This window comes from Meleagris gallopavo, chromosome 25 (assembly GCF_905368555.1).
Source record: "Meleagris gallopavo chromosome 25, MGAL_WU_HG_1.1, whole genome shotgun sequence".
NCBI lineage: Eukaryota > Metazoa > Chordata > Aves > Galliformes > Phasianidae > Meleagris > Meleagris gallopavo.
Genome location: NC_139428.1, coordinates 715,195 through 735,065, shown reverse-complemented (window position 1 = coordinate 735,065; position 19,871 = coordinate 715,195). Strand labels below are relative to the sequence as shown.

The window sequence follows — 19,871 nt, the reverse complement described above, 5'->3', positions numbered from 1 at the left end:
CAAGGTGCACTTCTGCACTGCAAAAACATATGGGATGGGCGTTGCAAGATGAAACAACCCAGCACTTGTTCAGAAAAGTGAGGATTCACACCTGAGGACCAGCTCAAAGGGTTGGTGTCACCTTGGAACCCCCCCACAACCTGTCCCAGCAGCAGGGGCAGCACACAGCAAGTCCTTCCAGGCTGCTGGTGCCTGTGGTTGGGACTGAACGAGCAAATGAGACTTGCAAGGAGCTGCCCTTGCTTTGCACATCCTTTGCAGACAGGGCTCTCGAGCTAACACCAAAAATACCCTTAAATCCAGCCCTGACAGTTGCTCTGGAAACAACACTGTGAGGCAGCGCTTCTGCTCAAGAGAAAGCAACAGGGAGAAGCTTTATAACACCCCGAGTCAGCTGCTGAGGTCTCGAATAAATACCATCTGGAGCTCTCCTGCAGACCTGCTACCTCCATCTCCCTGGGATATAGGATGTACCTAAAGCAGCCCAGAGTAGCTGTGGGGCTGGGCAGGCTTTCTGCGAGCTCTGAAACCTTCACCTGCAGAAGGACTGGCTGCACGCAGCACGCCGTGAGCAGGAGGAAGTGTGTACAAATTAATTACTTGCCCGAGGCGATTTGATATTTCTCCTAACTAGGTCAAACAAACTGCAGCAAACCGCTGCCTCCCTTTTCCCCTTAAAAACACACCGAGCTGCGGGTTTAACGAAGGGAGCATCCTCCCAGAAAGAGGTGTGCAGGTTGGGGCTGTGGCTTCACCTGTTGGGTAGGATGTACAAAAGGAAGGCAGTGTTGAGCCTGCTGAGGTCTGACATGCAAAGGACCGGTCTGCAGTGCTCCTGACCGCAAGGAACAAACACTGCTTTGGTGGCGTTAGCAATCAGACCTCGGGATTTTCACCTTAAGGCCATCGGTCCCACGGTTGACACAGCTGTTAGGCAGTCAGGGCCTCAGTGTGGAGGACCTGAAGGCATGGCTTCACCTCCTTCATCCCACGTATCGCTGACACTGGTGTTAACTGGGAGTAAGTGCTGCTAACTCCCAGGGGAATCCTCAGCCCTCCGCTGGCAGCAGCAAGGCTCACACCAACACATGGTGAGAGCAGCCCATCCCCATCCCACTCCTTTTTGTGCAGCCACGTTGAAAATCCACGCTTACCGATTTCCCACCAGGAATCCGCAATCCCTCACACACTGACAGCCCTCTGAAATGTTACTCCTCCTGTCATCACTGCCAGACTGTGCCCCAAAACCACCTGGGCAAATCACAGAGCCAAACAGCTGAAACGCACCTGGGTCACACATGGTTCCTTTTGAAGAGGAGGGTATGCACCATATCTTATCTTCCTTAGCATCTCCCTTAGGCTGTCAGCCAGCCCAATAACAAGGAGTATTCTCACTCTTTTTGCCACATCACCTGACAGCCACATGCTGACTTGGAAGGATGCCTGCTTTATCCACTGCTGCCCTGTTCCAGGAGCCATGAAACACAGCAGAAAGCAGATCACACTTCTTAACCCAAAGCACCTACTGGTCCTCTGCCATTAGTGATGGCAGGACGAGCACCCACCCAGGCAGCTCATGCCATTCTGAGTCATACTGGGGGATACTGAGGCTCCAGTTATCACATTTTGGCTCTGGTGATGAGTCCTGAGATATTCTGCAGTGCACAACTACTATGTCCGATTTACTCCCAGATTCTCAATACAGTTTTTGTACAACCAGTGGGGCTCCAACTTTTTGGGAGGCCTCAGCTCAGGTCACAGCTGTACACGTGAAATTATATTTACTTTCAAAGCACAAAAACTCCAAGGGCCCAAAAATGTTTGTGAAGTGAACATGATAAACCCTCTCCCTACACCTGAAAAGCATCTCTCAACTTTGCTATTAGTTCCTGAACTACATTCACCTTTGGCTGCAATCAGGACGATTTGTTAGAAAATTAAACGGGAACAAAAATAGGAACTTCATGACAAATTTCTCCTTGCATTGAGCGATGGGATTCGATGCTGGAAAATGCTGCGTTTCACAAGGAAGTAAAAAGCGCCCTTTGAACGAGCAGCTGCACTCCACAGCCATGTTTAATTGAAAAACAGCTGGGATGAAAAGTGGCTGCTTATCAAGAGCTAATAACTACATTTCCTACTAATCTGCAGAGTGCTCCAGCCATGGGGCAATCACACACAGATAGAGATATTAATATGGAAGACGCGTCGTCTACTGGTTTTGCAAAAGGGCACATTCCAAGAAGGGCTCTGTTCCCACAGTACCTGAGCATCATCCCACCACCCTACAGAGCCACTCAGGCAATAAACCCCCTTGCAAAAAGGAAGAGATGAGGAGCAAAGGCTGCAGACAGAGCGGGAGTAGGGCAGAGGCAGGAGAGCAGCAGCATTTCAGGCAAAACCCAGTGCTGCCTCCCCCGCAGGATGGGGAAATGCCCCCACTGAGCATCTCTCCGCACCCACATTTTGCACTAAGGCTGAGCCCCAGCAGCAGCACTGAGGGTTTCCCCTCTCACCTCCTCATTACCTTGTATTTCTCTGCACATAACAGCTTAAGCCTCTTATTCTCCACATGCTCGGGTCTATGCAAATAGCGCTAATAAAAGCAAGGGATTCTCATTGTGGCACAAATCTCTTCTCAGAGGTGGCCTTTTTCCTCTAAGCACCAGGAAACAGACTGCAAAGACAAAGGAGCGTGGCCTCAAAGGACAAAAAAACTCAAAGCTCAGCCAGGATCCAGCATGGGAAGCCTTTATTGGGCTGTCCCAGGCCAGCAGCTCCAGCCCTGAGTTCAAGTTCAGGCTCAGAAGAACTCCCACAGCCAGCTAAGCTTGCTGACCACATTGGAGCCAACACGACCCTTCTGCCACGATTTAACTTTCAAGGCTGAACACAAAAAATATCAAGAAGCACGGTTTCCTTAGGCTGGAAGGATGAGCAGTGAAGGAATCTCCCTGCATTGTTGCTGCCAGCTGTGCACTGCAGCCACAGTTTGCATCGTGCTCCATCCAAATTCAGAGCTGCATCTGCATCTGTGGGTCTCATTGTGGCCTTTAAGCAGCGTGCCACCTCCCCACTTCTGACCAAGAATCTGGCTGGGTTTGAGTTTGATGTATAAGAAGTGTATTCCCGTGCTTAGATGATGGAGAATAAAGAAATGCCAAGCAGCAGACAGAAGAAGAAGGGACTTTTGCCCTGTGTTTAGCAGAAGCAACTCAAAGCTGGGTTAAGAAATAAAATAAGCAGTCTACAAGCATCTAGTTTTATCCTGAAGTTGCTTCAATCACAGAGAAATACTTTATTTCCAGCTAAGCTAGCCTAGAGGACCCACAGTTGCCTTTTTCACAGATTTTCAACGCACGGGGCTCTGCAGTATCTTCAGGTCAGCACACAGCACCTCTGGCCATCAATCAGCATTGTGATAATCAGATAATGACAGCCTACAAATAGCCATCTAAGCTGGTTTCCAGGAAAGTTTTGCACAGATTAAGAAGGACATAACAGTTCCTTGCCCACTAAAGAGGCCAGCACTGATCTGGGAGGCAGCCACCAGCACTCAAGCTGCTTCTTCACCAGCTCACCATGTCATCACCTTTTGGCAGTAAGTAAACAGCTGTTTTCAAGGATGAAGTAAAGGATGAGTACAATTTCATCAGAGATCCCTACTGAACACCTTGGGAGCTCACTAAGAACTGCAACCACTGGCCATCAAACCAGGCACTGATGCATCAGTGTCACAACAGCAAGGTCACATATCCCACTAGTTCTGTGGGTTTTTCTGCTCTCTTTCTTGATCTTAGTAATAAATGTTAAATATTAAAATAAGTTTGGTTATTACATACATCAACTATTTAACATATTTTACAAGGGGTGCTCTGAAAGCAATGCTTCCTATTTTGTGATATCATCCCATGATGTCAGAAGTGGATGTTGGTGGTATGGCAGGAAAGGCTGACTGTCTCTGCCAATGTTCCACTAAATGTTGTTCCTGTGTGACAGATGGCAGTAGAGGGGCAGTCTGACAGAATGATGTCTGACCTAGAAGTGCGTAGGAAGCAAAGGGGTGGAATTGAATTCCTCCATACGGAAGAAATGGCACCAACTGACATTCACTGACACTTGCTGATGTCTACGGAGACCCTACAACGGGTGTGAGCACAGTGAGGGGTGGGCAGCGTGTTTCAGTAGTGGTGACAGCAGCAGTGGGGCACCTCCGCTGGTGCAGGTTTTGATGAGCACAGCATGCATACGATGAAAATGCAGAGCTCATGGTGATGACAATGTTGAAAAACAGTGTTTCGTAGATGAGAATTTTCTCTATCTGACAGTGTTCATACACTCTTTGTATCAGCTGTAGTTCCCATGGAAATAAACAGGAGTCATTACTTTCAGAGCAACCTACATATATGCGAGCCCAAGACAATTTCTATTCACTTAATGCATCCCAAGCAAGCCAGAAGGTTGGACACCAATGTCCTAATCCTTTGTTCATTTTCAGTAACTCTACAGAAATCTTAAAATAAAGCTCTTGGTGATCACAGGAGTTGCCCTTACACTGCATTTTCACTGCCTGCAAGCCAGTGGCATTGGTGAGACTTTTTGTATGCCCTCATGAGTCTCCATCTGCAGTACTGCATCCAAGCCTGGGGCCCCCAAAACAGGAGGGATGTAGAGATTTTGGAGAGGGTCCAGAAGAGGGCCGAGATCAGGGGGCTGGAGCATCTCTCCTATGTAGGCAGGCTGAGGGAGCTGGGCTTGTTCAGCCTGGAGAAAAGAAGGCTGCAGGCAGACCACATTGAGGTCTCATTGAGATTATAATCAGGAGAGAAATCAACTTTTTACACAGGTAGATAGTGACAGGAGAAGGGGGAATGGTTTTAAAGTAAAGAAAGGGAGATTTAGATTAGATGTCAGGGAGATGTTTTCCACTGAGAGGGTGATGAGGTGCTGGAACAGGTTGCCCAGAGAGGCTGTGGATGCCCTGTTCCTGGAGGAGTTTAATGGATCTTGGAATGGGGCCCTGGGCAACCTGATCTAATACTTGACCTAGCAATTGGCAACGCTGCCTGTGGCAGGGATGGTTGGAACCTGATGATCAGTGAGGTTCCTTCCAACCCAAGCCATTCTGTGATTCTGTGACTTTGTGATTCTATGATTCTGTGATTTCAGGGAAAATAACACGTAAGCTGGCATTTGAAGAGGCTGTGAAGGCAATTATATATATATATGTATATATATATATATGTACACATTCAATATAGATTGAATCAATAGATAATAGATTTCCGATATATACATACATACATATATATACCTTCAATATATATATATGAAATCTATATTGTATGGATATTACCTGGTTTTGTTGCTTGGACTTGGTCTTGAGGGTCTTTTCCAACCTAAATGGTTCTTTCACTCTGCAACCCAATCCACACCAGATCATCTTTCAGGTCCCTTCCAACCTAAGCCATTCTGTCAGTCTCTTTTCCCCTCCATCCCATGATGTCAGAAGGACAAGGTGCCACCAGAGAAACCAGCCTCAGCCACCACGCATCCCACCTCAGATGCAAACAGCACGGGCATTCAAACAGCCCTGTTAACACAGATTAATACACACCACACAAATATTTCAGAGTACGTCTGTATGCATATTCATCTATCTGGATAACACATAACACCAGCCAAGTCAACTCCACATTTAATCAAAACTACTCTGCTTGAAAGCACCAAGCTGCCCCTCACACCACACCAGCCACCATTTGCTCTCCCTCTTTTTTTTTTTTTTTTTAACCTCCCTTTCTTTTTTAAAACACTGTGACTCTTCAAAGAGAATTTTCCACACTTTGGACACATGCTGTGTTTAAAGGCTTGGGAAGCCTTTTTAATTTAAAAAAGGCATCACCGAAAAACAGAAACACTTGAAAGGAAAAGCACTCAGGAAATATTAATACGAAAGAGGTGGAATCCATGTGTTTCCCTTTGAAAAGTCCCAATCTCTGAAAGCTCGGACGTACCTTGATGGAGAGCAGTGGGTCAGCCAGGATGTACGACACATCTCTGTTGGCCACAGGTCCTTTCTTTTCAAACAGTGATGCAGTGGTATGCAATGCTTTAACCTCAAGAGACTATTTACCATCCATTCTTAATAAGACTGTTTAGTCATGTTTAGATATTTGTCGTCTGCAGAATCTGCTGTTCAAGGATGTACCTAATTATCTAAAAATTACAGGATGGGGGGTTGCATTTTCTACCATATCATTACATATTTTCTCTTTTGGAAGCTCTACAGCCAATGTACGGTGTGAGAGGAGTCAGAATCATCACAGAATCACAGAATGGCCAGGGTTGGAAGGGACCTCAAGGATCACGAAGCTCCAACTCCCCCACCACAGGCAGGGCCACCAACCTCCACATTTCACACCAGCCCAGGCTGCCCAGGGCCCCATCCAACCTGGCCTTGAACACCTCCAGGGATGGACGGGGCATCCACAGCCTCTCTGGGCAGCTGTTCCAGCACCTCACCACTCTCTCTGTCAAGAATTTCCCCTGACATCCAACCTCAATCTTTCCTCCTCCGACTTAAAACCATTTCCCCTTATCCTGCTGTTATCTCCCCTTTCAAAGAGTTGAAAGTCAGGATCAGCCTGTGGCCAGCAGGGATGGTAAGGGATGTAAGTCTTCTTTAAAAACTTTCTAGACGTAGACAGTTTTTGAAGCTGATAAGGCAAAACCATCCACATCAAGGCATGAGATGCAGCCATTTGTGCGCCTCTGAAATATTTCTAAACTAAAAATGTAAAATATCTTGGGAACCTGGAATCAGAATAAACAACACAGGTTCACAACCCTGATTTTGGATTAGGTAAAGCCTCAGTGACTGTGGACAGCCATATCTTTACTTCAGAACATCATCCAAAACGTGTTCCCTTTGCTGTCAGCACAGGGCTGAGCTTCCCCCAGAGCTCAGGAGACGAGACCAAACCCAGCACAAGGCTGCAGAGCCCAGTTATACCACTAAGGATGTTCTACCATACGAGTGCTGTCCACTCTAAAGGGCTGGAGAAGGAAAGGAAGGGAACATGAGAGTTCAGAAATTCATTGCTTCCCTCTGGAGTCAAAATGTGAGCTCAGTGAATCGGTCATTGAGGACTTCAGTGCTCTTGTAGCTCGAGTATCTCCCTGCCTTGCTCATGCATTTGCCCCTGAAATGCTATTCCCAACAGCGTGTCAACAATCTCTTAATATTGAGGAAGCCACAAATTCACACCAGCTAATTCCTCCACTGACCTTCCAGGCTAATACAAAGCACCGACCACCCAATGAGACTAGCTGGGAGCAACAATGATGGATCCTCATCAAATTCCAAATCTCGAGCTGTTCCAAAAAGCCACAAGCATTCACACTGTCATCAGGAAACACGGCACGCCTCCAGCTTCCGAAATCACACCATGCTCTTTGTATTGCATCCCATTAGCTCTGAGATAATAAATAACAACACTGCAAAGCACTGACATAATACTCTCATTCTTGAAACACTTATTAATGACATTTGCATGTGTTTACTACAATTTTACAAGTGGGGAAAGCACGTGGAGAGCCTTGGGTACTTTTTCCTGACGTCCTACAGAGTGGAGCAGCGTGAAGTTGGTCCTATGACATGGTCCCATGGTGTATTCAGATATAGAAAAGCCACCAGAAGAGCTAGCAGCAAAGCTGAGCCCAGCTGGATAGAAGGTGTGAAGTGTGGATGAGATTCCTGTAAGAACTGCGCCACTGATTCCACCAGCAATAACAACAACCTTAGCTTTCAAGCACAAAGAGGCATCCCCAGGCAACAACATAGCACCAAAGTAATAGCAAAAATCACTATTAAAAACAGGAAAAAATATAATAATAATTTAAAAATACACGGCTAAAAAAATGTCATGCGTACAAGGAGAATTTTTGCCAGCAATATGCCCTGGTGAGAAGTGATGGGATAAGTCCAGAAATGGCCTCCTGGGCGCTGGGACCAAGCAGCCCTTCTGCAGAAGAGCTCTTCATCTCCATGGTGGAACAGAGTTACAGCAAGGTAAGCAAACAGAAGAATCAATGTGATTAAAGAGGAAATGCTGCTCCCAGAAGAAACAGGGAGGTGTGACTTCTGGCAATGGAGACAGAGTATTTTGTTTTCTATCCACTAGAAAGGATGCAAATCGGTCTGCAGACCAGGCACATTCCCCATGCTCAGGGCTGTGAGTGGAGTCACCAGATGTATCATGTGCTGGGCAGTTAACTTGTTTGTTAATTCATGAAAATACATAATTTCTGTATACATGTCAGCATGAAATGGGTATTAATGCAATAGATTTGGCAGGAATATTCACGGCAATTTAAGCAAGCACAGAGAGTGCCTGTGTGGCAGAGAAAGTAACAACCAAAATCCTAAAATCACAGCAATAAATATTAGAATGTTGGGGAGGAGCAATAAATTAAGATCTATAAGGCAAACCACACCAGCCGAAGTGCAGTTTGAATTGACAATGCAGAACTGAAGACAGCTCTCCAGCGGTTGAGCAAGCAGCCTGGCTAGTGGCTCCAACAGCAAAGGCTGCACCATTTATTTTTGAGCCAATAAAGCAAAACAAATCTGCTGCCCAAATAAACCAGAAGACATTTACACACTTACAGCAGCAGCTCAAGCTGGCAAAATTGGAGCTAAATATTAGGCACGTCGGAGATGCAAACAAGGACCCCGTGTCTGCTGCCATTTGGCTTCTCTGTCCTGGAGGTGGCCATGAGGAGATCCCACCCCAGTCGCTCCCCTGGCTCAGCTCTGGCTTGAGATGAGCACCACCACAGCCCAGCTCCTTGCTGGCTTACTTTTTTGCTATTAAATGCTCTATCATAAAGAAACGAAGGGGCCCGGCACCCCAGCCAAAATGCAACAGCTTGATTTATCAGTGCTAAAGCATCCTCCCCACACCAATAGCATTCAGACATCCTGTGATAATTCCATTTCCCATTTTCAGAAGAATTGGGCAGTTTAATTAAACAAACTGGCAGAGTATGGAAGAAACAAACCAAACTGCAAGCACACATCACAAGGGCAGGCTGTGGGTAGCACTGATGGTGCCTCTGAACTGGGGAGCAGCACCTGGCACCAAGGCTATTCAGAAAGCTCCGAAGGGAGTAAAGCTTCAAAACAAAACAAAAACAACAACAAAAAAAAGGGTAATTCAGAACAATCTTTACAAAAATGGAAAAGTCTGCCGAGTGCTTGCTGTATCCTTGAACCTTATTCCCAATGCTTTAACAGCAGCAGCTCACAGTGCATGTCAGCAAAGGTAACAGCCCTGCTGTTGGATGGGATTTTCCCCAGTTATTCTCTCTTCCTCTCACTCCACCTCTTCCCCAGTTCCAGACAGCAATAAAGTTTCCTGACACTTCATTAACACTCCTTCCTTCAAATACTCTATACGTTTTAATGGAGCAAAGCTGCTCCATAGTGAAATAAACCCTCTAGAAGGAAGAGCCTGACAAACCGCAGCCCATCAGCAGACAGTCCAACAGTGCCTTTGCTTTTACTTTGCAAGGAGATGCTAAAAAATCCCCAAAAGCTGGAGCAGAAATAATAATACATCACTAAGATCCGAGCAAGTTCTTAAAGACTGAGTGGACTGAGAGCTCCTGCAGCACCCAGAATATGAGGATATTCTGAGCCCGTGCAGAGATCCCAGAGCAATTCCAAAGCATGGAATTGGGGATTACACAACAGGCAGCAGCAGCATCATAAAATCACGCTGCATCATGCAAATTGACACCTCGGGTAACACTTATGTCTCTTTCTCTTTCCAGTTCTTTATGCAAAATGCTCAGGATTAGCTCGAGCTTGTCCTGACAATTCGCTTTTCTAAAAAAGTCAATCCACAAATTCAAGGTATTTACTGCATTTGTTCTCTAAATGATGTACTTTGATCTCCGTGCTGATAACAAGGGGTAATTGAGGCTAGCCTAAAGCGCAGTGGCAGCGTTATTATGCAGCATGGCACAGAAAGGCAGCAAGCAGCTCAGTCTTTTTGGCATCGCTACGTCCGTAGCTGTAGAACAGAGAATACAATATGACTCTTATGGGTTGGGGGATTCTGGAAGATGCTCCAGCATCCACACTTGGCTCCAGCACACGGCTCTCCCAAGCTCTCTAAGCACTGTGCCTTTGCTCATCCTTCTGAAAAAGCAGTTCCCAATGCAACTTGTTAAAAGCAAAGAAGCTGAGCTCAGCTTTTGACTTCAACACCTTTTGCAGCACAAGGAAGATCAAGGGGAGCACACCCTTAAGGGCCCCAGCATCAGCTGGGATGTGAGCATCACTGCAAAACGAGCAGTGGGAGCCCTGAGCTTTGCAAAGTGTGGGGGGTTACAAAGAACAGCACAGCTCCACAGAAAGCAGTCCCAGCTCCCCGCCACCTGGCCAGCAGGAATGTCTCAAATTAGGGAGCTTACAGCAAAGAAGTGGCTGCATGCCATCATTTAGCAGCTCCCGGTCAGCAGTTCAGATGTTATGACCAGAACAAGCAGACACAGCTCATTCTTGCAGCTAGGGCTGGGGAAGCAGAGCCCAATGCTGGGGAAGCAGAGCCCAATGCTGGGGAAGCAGAGCCCAATGCTGGGGAAGCAGAGCCTAATGCTGCTCTCTCAAGTTCAGAAACAAATGTGTGCACTCCCCCTCTTCCCAGTTTAAAGACTGTGGGCAAGCAGACCTGCCTGCTAGGAGCAAGGTGTGATAGATAGAAACTTGGCTTAGCCAAACACCAAAATCATCAGATCTTGATTAAGTATGTCTCCCTGAAAAGCAGCCTTGTTGGAGTAACATAATAGCACCTATGTGGGCTGTAGGTCCCAAGATTCAAAACGTAGTCACTGGTCTGCATTGTGACTGGCTCCAAAGTTACCCATAATTGTTTCTATTTAATGTACATTTGAGCATTTGGACAATGAATTTGGCAAATCCCAAATTCAACTCCATCATTATGAATTCACTATTATGCTTTGCACTGGACTGTGAACTCGAAGACAGGACTGTCTCTCATTATGATGATGTAGATATGCTCTTAATCTTCTCTCAGTAAGGAAATTGCTCTGTTCTCATCACTGTAATAGCTGGTCATTAGATTTATCCTAAAATGAATTCATCTTCCTGGCCATGGGGAACCATGGAACCTCTGCACAGAAGCAGGTGAGATCCTCCAGAGCTTCCCCTTCCACCACAGCTCTCCCTTCCACCTGGAACCCACCTAACACACACATTCCATATTTCCTCTGGGTACTCCTCATCCATGCTCCAATATCAGTGCAGCTGAGCAGCTCAGCCCATGACTGATCTTCAGGGGACTCGTTTCATACAATCATGAAGGTTGGAAAAGAGCTCTAAGATCACCCAGTCCGACCCAAATCCAACCACCATGCCCACTGACCACGTCCCTCAATGCCACATCTCCACAGTTCTGGAGCACCACCAGGGATGGTGACTCCCCCATTTCCCCAGGCAGTTTGTTCCAATACTTAACCACTCTTTCAGACAATAAGTTTTTCACCACCTCTTCCTATCGTGCCCATTCTCATTTGAAATAATCTCAATTTCCTTTTGTGTATAATTGTGTGACACTGACACTTGCAGAAATTTGGAGAGTTGAGACCCCGAGTTCTTAACTGTTTGCAAAATCAGCTCTAACACCGAGCAATTGGGATAACCTGGTTTTTATCTCCCAGTTAATTACGTAATACAGCAATTATCTGATAGAGATCACCTCATCTTTCACCTTAACAGGGAGTAGCAAAATAAAGCTGCAAGGCAGTCTGATTAACTCTACTGAAGGTCTTAAAAGAATTCCAGTGGCTGGATTACAAGATACAAGTAAAAACCTGAAACGTGTTCCAGGGGTTGCTTTGTCCTTACCAGCTGATGGACGTAATCAAAATTCGGGGAAAAGAAGGGAGATGAAGAACATTCTAAGAACTGTGGTAAAGGAGGGGGCAGATGATAGCAGGATTTCTCACGTCCCATATTACAACTGTACAGGAAATACAGGAAGGATAGCATCACGTATGTTTTCAATACAGCTCACAGGATTCAAGTCTGAAATGCAGGAAATCTCATGTTACACGGATGTCTAGCAACCCTACCTCATGGAACACCGTGGGAGCTGGACCAGAGCCTGAATTCCTGCTCTGCTTCCAGCTGATACTGCGCACACTGAGAGCACACTGGTCAGATCTCAGAGGGCACCAACGCTCAAGCCTTAGCTGGAAAACAGTGGATAAGATCTACGCCGGTACTGCATCCCTTCAGCCATAGCTATTCCTGTGTTGTGACAAGAGGAGGCTCCCAGGCTCATGTAACCCATAGGAGAACCTCTTTACAGATCCAGCAATTGGGAGAAACCGTGGCAACAAACTCCAGGCAGGGCTGTGCCAAGCACCTCCTTAGAGCCTCGAGCAGGTAGCTCACAGCAACAGGAACCAGCACGTTGAGAAAGGACAGGGAGTGCCACAGTGCTCCAGCAGGGAATCTCTTCCAGTTGGCTACATCATCCATTCGAGTCCGTGATGCTATGTGCTAATGCTCCCAGTCATCTCACCAACCTCCTTCGCTTGCATTTAACAAATTAGCAGTAGCAAAGCATAATGACATCATATCCAGGCAACGCATCTGCCCACAATTACCTCTGGGAGGACAGGTGAGGTTACTGGAGGCCCTGCTGGAGAGGTTTGCTCTGCTGGGAGAGCAGAGCTGTCTGGGCAAGCCAACAGTAGCTTGATTTCACAGCAGATCCCTCTCTGTGTTTGCTCAGGGTTCCTGCTATTAGCCAAGGCAGCACAGAGATGTTCTCACTAGGCAAGGAAAGATATGATTAAAAGAAGAAAGTCTCAGATCTTCTCCACGCAGAATGTTTGGCACTGCTCAATGTTGAGCGTGGCATTGTGCTTAGCAGCACATACAGCTGTTTGCGACCACTTCAGCAAGCTGCTCTGCTAGGACAGGATAGATCTGGGAGGTTAAGAGATGTTAATATGATTTGGAAACAGATTCAGCTGTTCCTGATGTGGAGAGCTTTGTGAGGAAGGGGGACAGTTGTACTCATGTCACAAAACACCATGGCTGAACTGTTCTTCCAGGTGTGGCACACCACCCATGCAATCAATGTGCATGTTCCTGAGATGCTGACATTTGAAGAAAGGATGGAAGAGCAGTCTCCTGCTCCTGCAAGTCATCAGGCAACCCAAAGGATCACAACAGATCACTGCTGGGATGAAGTGAAAGAAAGAGCCAAGATCATACAATCATAGAATGGCCTAGGTTGGAAGGGACCTTAAAGACCACCACGTTCCAATCCCCCTGTTGTGGGCAGGGTTGCCAACAAGCAGAGTGGGCCAAGCACAGAGCAGAGTTTGTGCCATGTCCCCCTCGCAGCCCAATCAGGGTGTGGAAAGGAGGACCGTTCACACAGCCACTGACCCAGCAGGGAGGGATGCTGCCAAACCAGAGCAAGGGGGAACTGGAGCCATAGTGATCCAACAGCAGTTCTGGGGAAAAGACACCTGAACCCAGCAAGCCTCGAGGGGAATTCCTGTCCGCATGGGCAGGCATGTCCCATAGCCCTCTGCTATGCTCCCGGGCCAAGACAAACACTGTGAGAGCAGGGGCTGTGACAGCCACACCTGCGTGCCCAGGGAGCGGCTCTGATCCATCCCATGTGCTTCCATGCAATCCTGGCTTGACGCCACCCTGCTGGAGCTTCCAAAAACTGGAGCCCTGCAGCAGATTGCCCATCAGCAGTCAGCAGTCTCTTGAAGCCAGTTTTTCCCATACACTGTGATTGCTCTACTCACTGTACCAAGCTTCCCCTAACACCTCCTTCCTGGTGTACCCCACCCAGAGCCTCCTGTAAGCTCCACCTCCAAGGAACCCAAGGTTACTCCACGGAACCCAAGGTTATGGGACTGCTGCACACCCATCCCTGTCCTCCCCCTCGGCCATCGCCACCCTGGCCACCAGACCTCGCCCAGCCCTTGAAGAAATGCCTATGCTTCACCCTCATCCCCATGCGCATCCATCTCCCCCCATAACAACCACTTCATCGCTTGATCACCAGATGTTATTTTGACAATGTCTTCAGACACCCACAGAGACCTCCAGGTAGGTTTTGCTTGCTTTATCAGCTTTCTGTCTTGAATCAGTGCTGGTAGCAACCCCTATCTACGATTTTACAGATAGCAAAGCTTCCGCAATGACTCAACCACTCCTTTTTCAGGTGAGAAACCCCAAGCATCCGCACACCCTCCTTGCACCTGCATCCTGCAAACCAGAGCTCCAGGCAGCCTGAGCAGCAGCAAAACCTCACAAGCAGCCACCAGAGAAGAAAAGCAAGTCTTGCTGTGCTCCTGCTCAGCAGCTGATGCTTGGAGACCTCTGCAAGATGGGATGTGCAGAACTGCACCCTCTGAGCTCAAGTGGCTGCATGGGTGCAGCAGCTGCATGAAGGATTTGGTTCTCCTTCATCTTTCTGTTTTCCTGCAGAACAGAATACAGTTTCTTTCAAGGGCAATGTGATCAACCAAGAATGAAACTCCATCAGGCAGGTTTCAAGGTCTCTATGTGCCAGACACAGGCTGGCTCTGGGGCGAGGAAACCAAAAGCAAGACAAATTCTGACCTATTCAGCTCTGTTTGACTTTTCTCCTATTAACCTTCTCCTGTCTGGACTTTCTGTATGACAGCAAAGGAGCAGGAAGAAAGGAAGAAAGGGAAAAGATCCATGCACAGTAAAGCAGTGCCACCCCAGGCAGCCGGAGAGACTTCTGTCCACTGCACAGCAGACTCAGAGCAATCCCAAAGCAGCTCAGCCTCAGGCACAGAGCCAGGCGAGGGCCCCCAGAGCAGAGCAGGAGGGGGAGGAAGAAGGAAGGAGATGGAGGAAAAACCCCAAAACCCACCTGCCCTGAACATCTCCACGCTGAAACTTTGTAAATGATAGAAGGCCGAGTGCAGCTTTCACAGGAACTCCTCTTTATTACTGGTGGGCAATTGTATTTTTACCCTGTGGCTTTCTGTTTTTGCAGACGCATTCCAGCACGAAACCAGAGGCAACACGCGCTGCTGAGCAGCAGAATTTATTTTAAGGGATGTAACATTTTCCTGAGGATGCTCTATTTGCATCTGCTGCAGGAAGCAGTAAAATGGCAGGTGTGTTTCCACACAGCCACAGACACAAAACAAAATGCACAATGCAAAGCAAAGCTTTTGTCTTGCAAATCTCTGCTCTCTGCAATGAAAAAAATGAAATAAAATAAATTAACAAAAAAGAAAAGCGAAAAAAGAAAGAGGGAGGGAAAGGGGTTTTCCCCAGGGCCTGTTTTCTAGCTTATTAGTCCTGCTCAAGACAGTTTGCCAAGAAGGAGCTCCATGCCCACCGGCAGGAGAAGGCAGTGCAGGCTGCAGGCAAACCGCTGCCCTGCATTTGCATGCATGTAAGCTCCTAATTGCTACCGTGCACCCGCACCTTGCAGGCTGCTTTTTCCAGATGCACCTACAGCAACCATCCTTTGGGGAGGCCTCTCCTCCCCCCAGGAGCACACGCTCGTGGCAATGTGCAGGATGGATCGAGCAATTGTATTTAAGATGATGCACCTTCTCAAGGTTTGAATGCAGCGTGAGCTGCGATGGTTTCTTCAGCAATTTGACTTTTCCCTGCAATAATCCAGTGTGTGATCTCCTTGGAGCACACAGTACCTCCAAATACAGGAAGCTTGCTGGATGTTATCTAGAGAAATAAGTTTTAGCTTTCCTGACTTTCAGCCTTGCACTTAGGGAAGAAATAGCACAGAAATATATGTGTCATTCTGCTCTGCCTGCCACAGCTGCAGAACCAGCAAAAGCACAATGTGATGGAAAATAACTGTAAATAACCCATGGACAGTTATTTAAAAGATCACAGAATCACAGAATGGCCAGGGTTGGAAGGGACCTCAAGGATCATGAAGCTCCAACCCCCTGCTACAGGCAGGGCCACCAACCTCCACATTTAATATCAGCCCAGGCTGCCCAGGGCCCCATCCAACTGGCCTTGAACACCTCCAGGGATGAACGGGGCATCCACAGCCTCTCTGGGCAGCTGCTCCAGCACCTCACCACTCTCTCTATAAAGAACTTCCCTCTATCATCCAAAATTCAAAATCCAAAAACACATCCTTTTTTTTTTTTTTTTTAATCCAATCTAATTATTCCCCTGCCAATCAGCATCACAACAGCAAAAGCCCAACGCTTCTGAAAATCCCAGGAATGCTTTAGCAATTTGTAAGAACAGGCAGTGATGTTCAGTGTTACATGAGATGATGTGCTGGAAAGGATGGAAAAACAAGCACTAACTGCTTAGTGGTTTAGGAGAGAGTTGTCCAGAAACTATGATAAGTTTTCTACAGCACAGCAATAAATATCCAACTTAAAAGTATGCCTATGAGCATACTAACACAGCCTACTCAGCAGAAAGGGCAAAATCTTTTAGTCAGAAGATTCTGTTTCCAGGAAATGGGATTTTTGACTGTTCTATTCTTTAGAAACTTTCCTGGCAAATCACATTGGCCTTTATCTGCTACTTTCCCTTTTTCTTTCCGCAGAGGACAATATTCTTCCACCTGTCCTACCCCTCTGCACAGCCAGTTTTTCCCTAAGCATCCCACATGGCTTTCCTGGCACTTGTTAAACTTCCCAGGGATGCTGCAGCCAAAATGTGGGACAAGGATGCCTCCTGCTTATAACCCCTCTATTTCAGTGCTGCAAGACTGATTATTTTTTTACCCCAATCTCTCATTTATCACTTGAATATGTCACAATTCTCAGTGACAAAACTCAGTGCCCACTGTATTTCTGTTGCACTGTAACCCTTATGGCTTTCCGTTTGTTTCTCCTTTCTAACCATTGCAGCTCCTGGTTTAAGTTTCATCTTCAAAGAGCTGCCCATGACCAAGGAGTTGCCTACAACCAAGGAGATGCCCATTACCAGTGAGGTGCCCAACACCAAAGTGCTGCCCATGACCAAAGAGTTGCCTGTGACCAAGGAGATGCCCATGACCAAAGAGTTGCCCATGACCAAGGAATTGCCCGTGACCCCATGCCTGGATGGACTGTGATGCCATGGATCTGCTCAGGCCTCCAGGCACCACTGCTTGGTAGGTCCTACAACAACATGGATGTCTGTGCATGCTCCAGAGCACTATAAGTTCCATCTAGCACTGAAAATACAGAAATAGATATTGTGCTTTCATTCTGACTCTTCTCAGACATGCTCTAATGTACACACAGAGCTGGCACCAAAGGACATATCCATTTTGTTCAGCCAGTACTCACTGGCGCTGAACCCACTGAGCCCACTCCCCTCGCTGCCCCAGGGAAATGGATTCTCCCTACAAGCGAAGCAATCTCACAGTCTCCCATCGGAGGAGAGAGCTTTGGTCATGAAACTTCACTTAATTACTTAATGGAAGGAACGCAGACACCGTGCATGTGTGGGAAGCTGAAGAGGAAAGGGTTTAGTGAAGCACTGCATGTGGCTTCATTTGCTTATTGGAAAATTAGAGAGAGCAGTGCAGCTCCCCTGGTGTTGTATTACTGACAAATAATGTCACTCCGCCCTGAGTTACGTGGTCAGTAATAAAAAGATTGCACGCTTTCCTTAGGGACATACCTACAAAGACAGCAGCAGGGGAAAGAAGTGCCCTTTCCATTGTACCAAAAGCCACAACATCGTTTTGTTTCACATACAGAGAGTTACTCCTACACTACAGTTCTCCTGCAGAACAGCAGCATTAAATTTTCATTATAGTCTGACAGCAAAGAAGGTGAGAGGGATCACAGCAGAGCTTTGAGGACAACACGTGCCCTGCCTCCATGGACAGGTTAAGAGCATCTCTGGGTTAAAACAGCTGATTGCAAATCTGGGGTGTGAACTCAGCCTGTGTACACAGCCTCCAGCTGCTGTCCTTCCATCAGGTTGGATATTAGGAAGATTTTCTTCTCCCAGAGAGCAGTGATGCATTGGCACAGCTGCCCAGGGAGTTGTGGGGTCACAATTTCTGGAGGTGTTCCAGAACTGTGGGCTTGTGGCACTGAGGGACACTGTGGGGTGGGCTGAGGTTGGACTGGGTGACCTCAGAGGTAGTTTCCAATCTTAATGATTCTATCTATGGGCCTCAGCTCTCCATTTGGAGAGCACCAATGGTCTTCTTAGTGCTTTTAAGGACTCAGATCCTTCTGAGTGGATAAGTCCAGCCCAGCTGGAAAGCATTAAGAGTATCACACAGGGAAAGGAGAGCATCTGACAGCAAGACTTCAGATGCTCACTCACTTCCCAAGCCTACTCCATTCCAGGTTATATGTGCAGGTAATGCTCTTTCCCTTGATGTCAAATGCAAATTGAGTGATTTTGCTTTTTGAAGTAATCAGCCATGATCTTCAAGTTTGTCCTTACATCCAAGTGCTTTTAAGAAATAATTTATATTAAAAGTTCCCACTGCAGTTTGGTTCAGACCTATCTCCATGCATAAAAAAAAGACCTCCACCTAAATTCCTGACATGCCCAAACCTTCCATTAATTCATGCCCACTCACTCATCTTCATCTCTGGCCCAGTAACAAGATCCCCACTAACACTGGGATCATGTTAGCTTTGCTTGTTCTCCACAGCTCAACACCCAGACAAGTGGTGGTGCCCATCCCTGCAAACACCCAGGGTGGGGCTGGAGGGGCTCTGAGCACTGATGGAGCTGTGGGTGTCCCTGCTCATTGCCGGGAGTTGGACCAGATGGCCATTAAAGGTGCCTTCCAGCTCCAACCATTCTGTGATCCCAGAGAATGAGAGGGGTGCAGTGACTCCTGCTGAGGCTTGGAGACATCAAGAGGAAACATCCCCACAAGTAGCTGGTAGGGCAGCTGCTGTGCTCAAGAATCACCAACTCACACTGCGAGGAACCTTCCTAACCTCTCCCCTGCACGAGGTGTCTTGTGGCACCGACCACGCAAGTCCCCAGGCATCAATATGGAGAAAAGGGAGTTCAGACCGATGGTGGAGATCTGTTACAGGTCACTGCTGTGCACAGATTTCTGCGGTCAGCAGCCCAGCAGGTGTGAGTCCCCAGCTCTGCATCTCCCACGATGCTCCCAAACACACACCCTTACTCATGCACACTGCTCCCTGCACCTGGGCACGCAGATGTGGGGAACCTCTGGGCTTTCTAGGAAGTCTGGAAGAAGCCCCAAGCTGCTGACTGTGTCTCAAGGGACTAAAGATGAGGAGTTCCAGCAAGCTGCTGAGAGCTGCAAAGGTTCATTTATCCTCAACCCAAACTCCTGTCCTTACAAACCCTTTGCTGCCACAAACACTGCGTGTTTTAGCAACTCACCCTATTCATCCAATTAATTAAGAGCTGTTTTCTTTACCAGAGAACCTCAAGCTCCCTTCCCCACCACACATTTCCTCAGCAACACCCAGCCATGCACATGAGACATACGCAGCCCTGGCAGCTCTTCCCACTGTGGTGCACCCTGCAGGATGCCAACAGCAGCCCTGAGTCAGAAGAAGCACCAAGGAAGATGATTAAGCACAACATTCTGCAGGATGGCAATTAAATTCATGCTTACAGGCAGGCACATGCTTGAACATTGTTCTGGACAGCAATACTTTCTGAAATCAGGGCCCTTTCCAAGAAAGATGCCAGATCGCTGGGTGGATTATCACCAACTTGTTTGTGCTGCTGCGGTTTGCATGTGGGAGCAAACTGAGACCTGGGGACCTTCCAGCCAGCAGCAGGGCTCTCTGCTACAGCCCTCCATACCTCAAAC

At 47.4% G+C, this 19,871-nt stretch overlaps 1 protein-coding gene across 10 annotated transcripts in view; it reads right to left on the bottom strand.

Annotated features, from left to right (window-relative positions):
- HIVEP3 (HIVEP zinc finger 3) overlaps positions 1–19,871 on the bottom strand; it is a 215,353-nt gene that overhangs the window by 184,949 nt on the left and 10,533 nt on the right. The gene's annotated exons all lie outside the window — the stretch shown is intronic.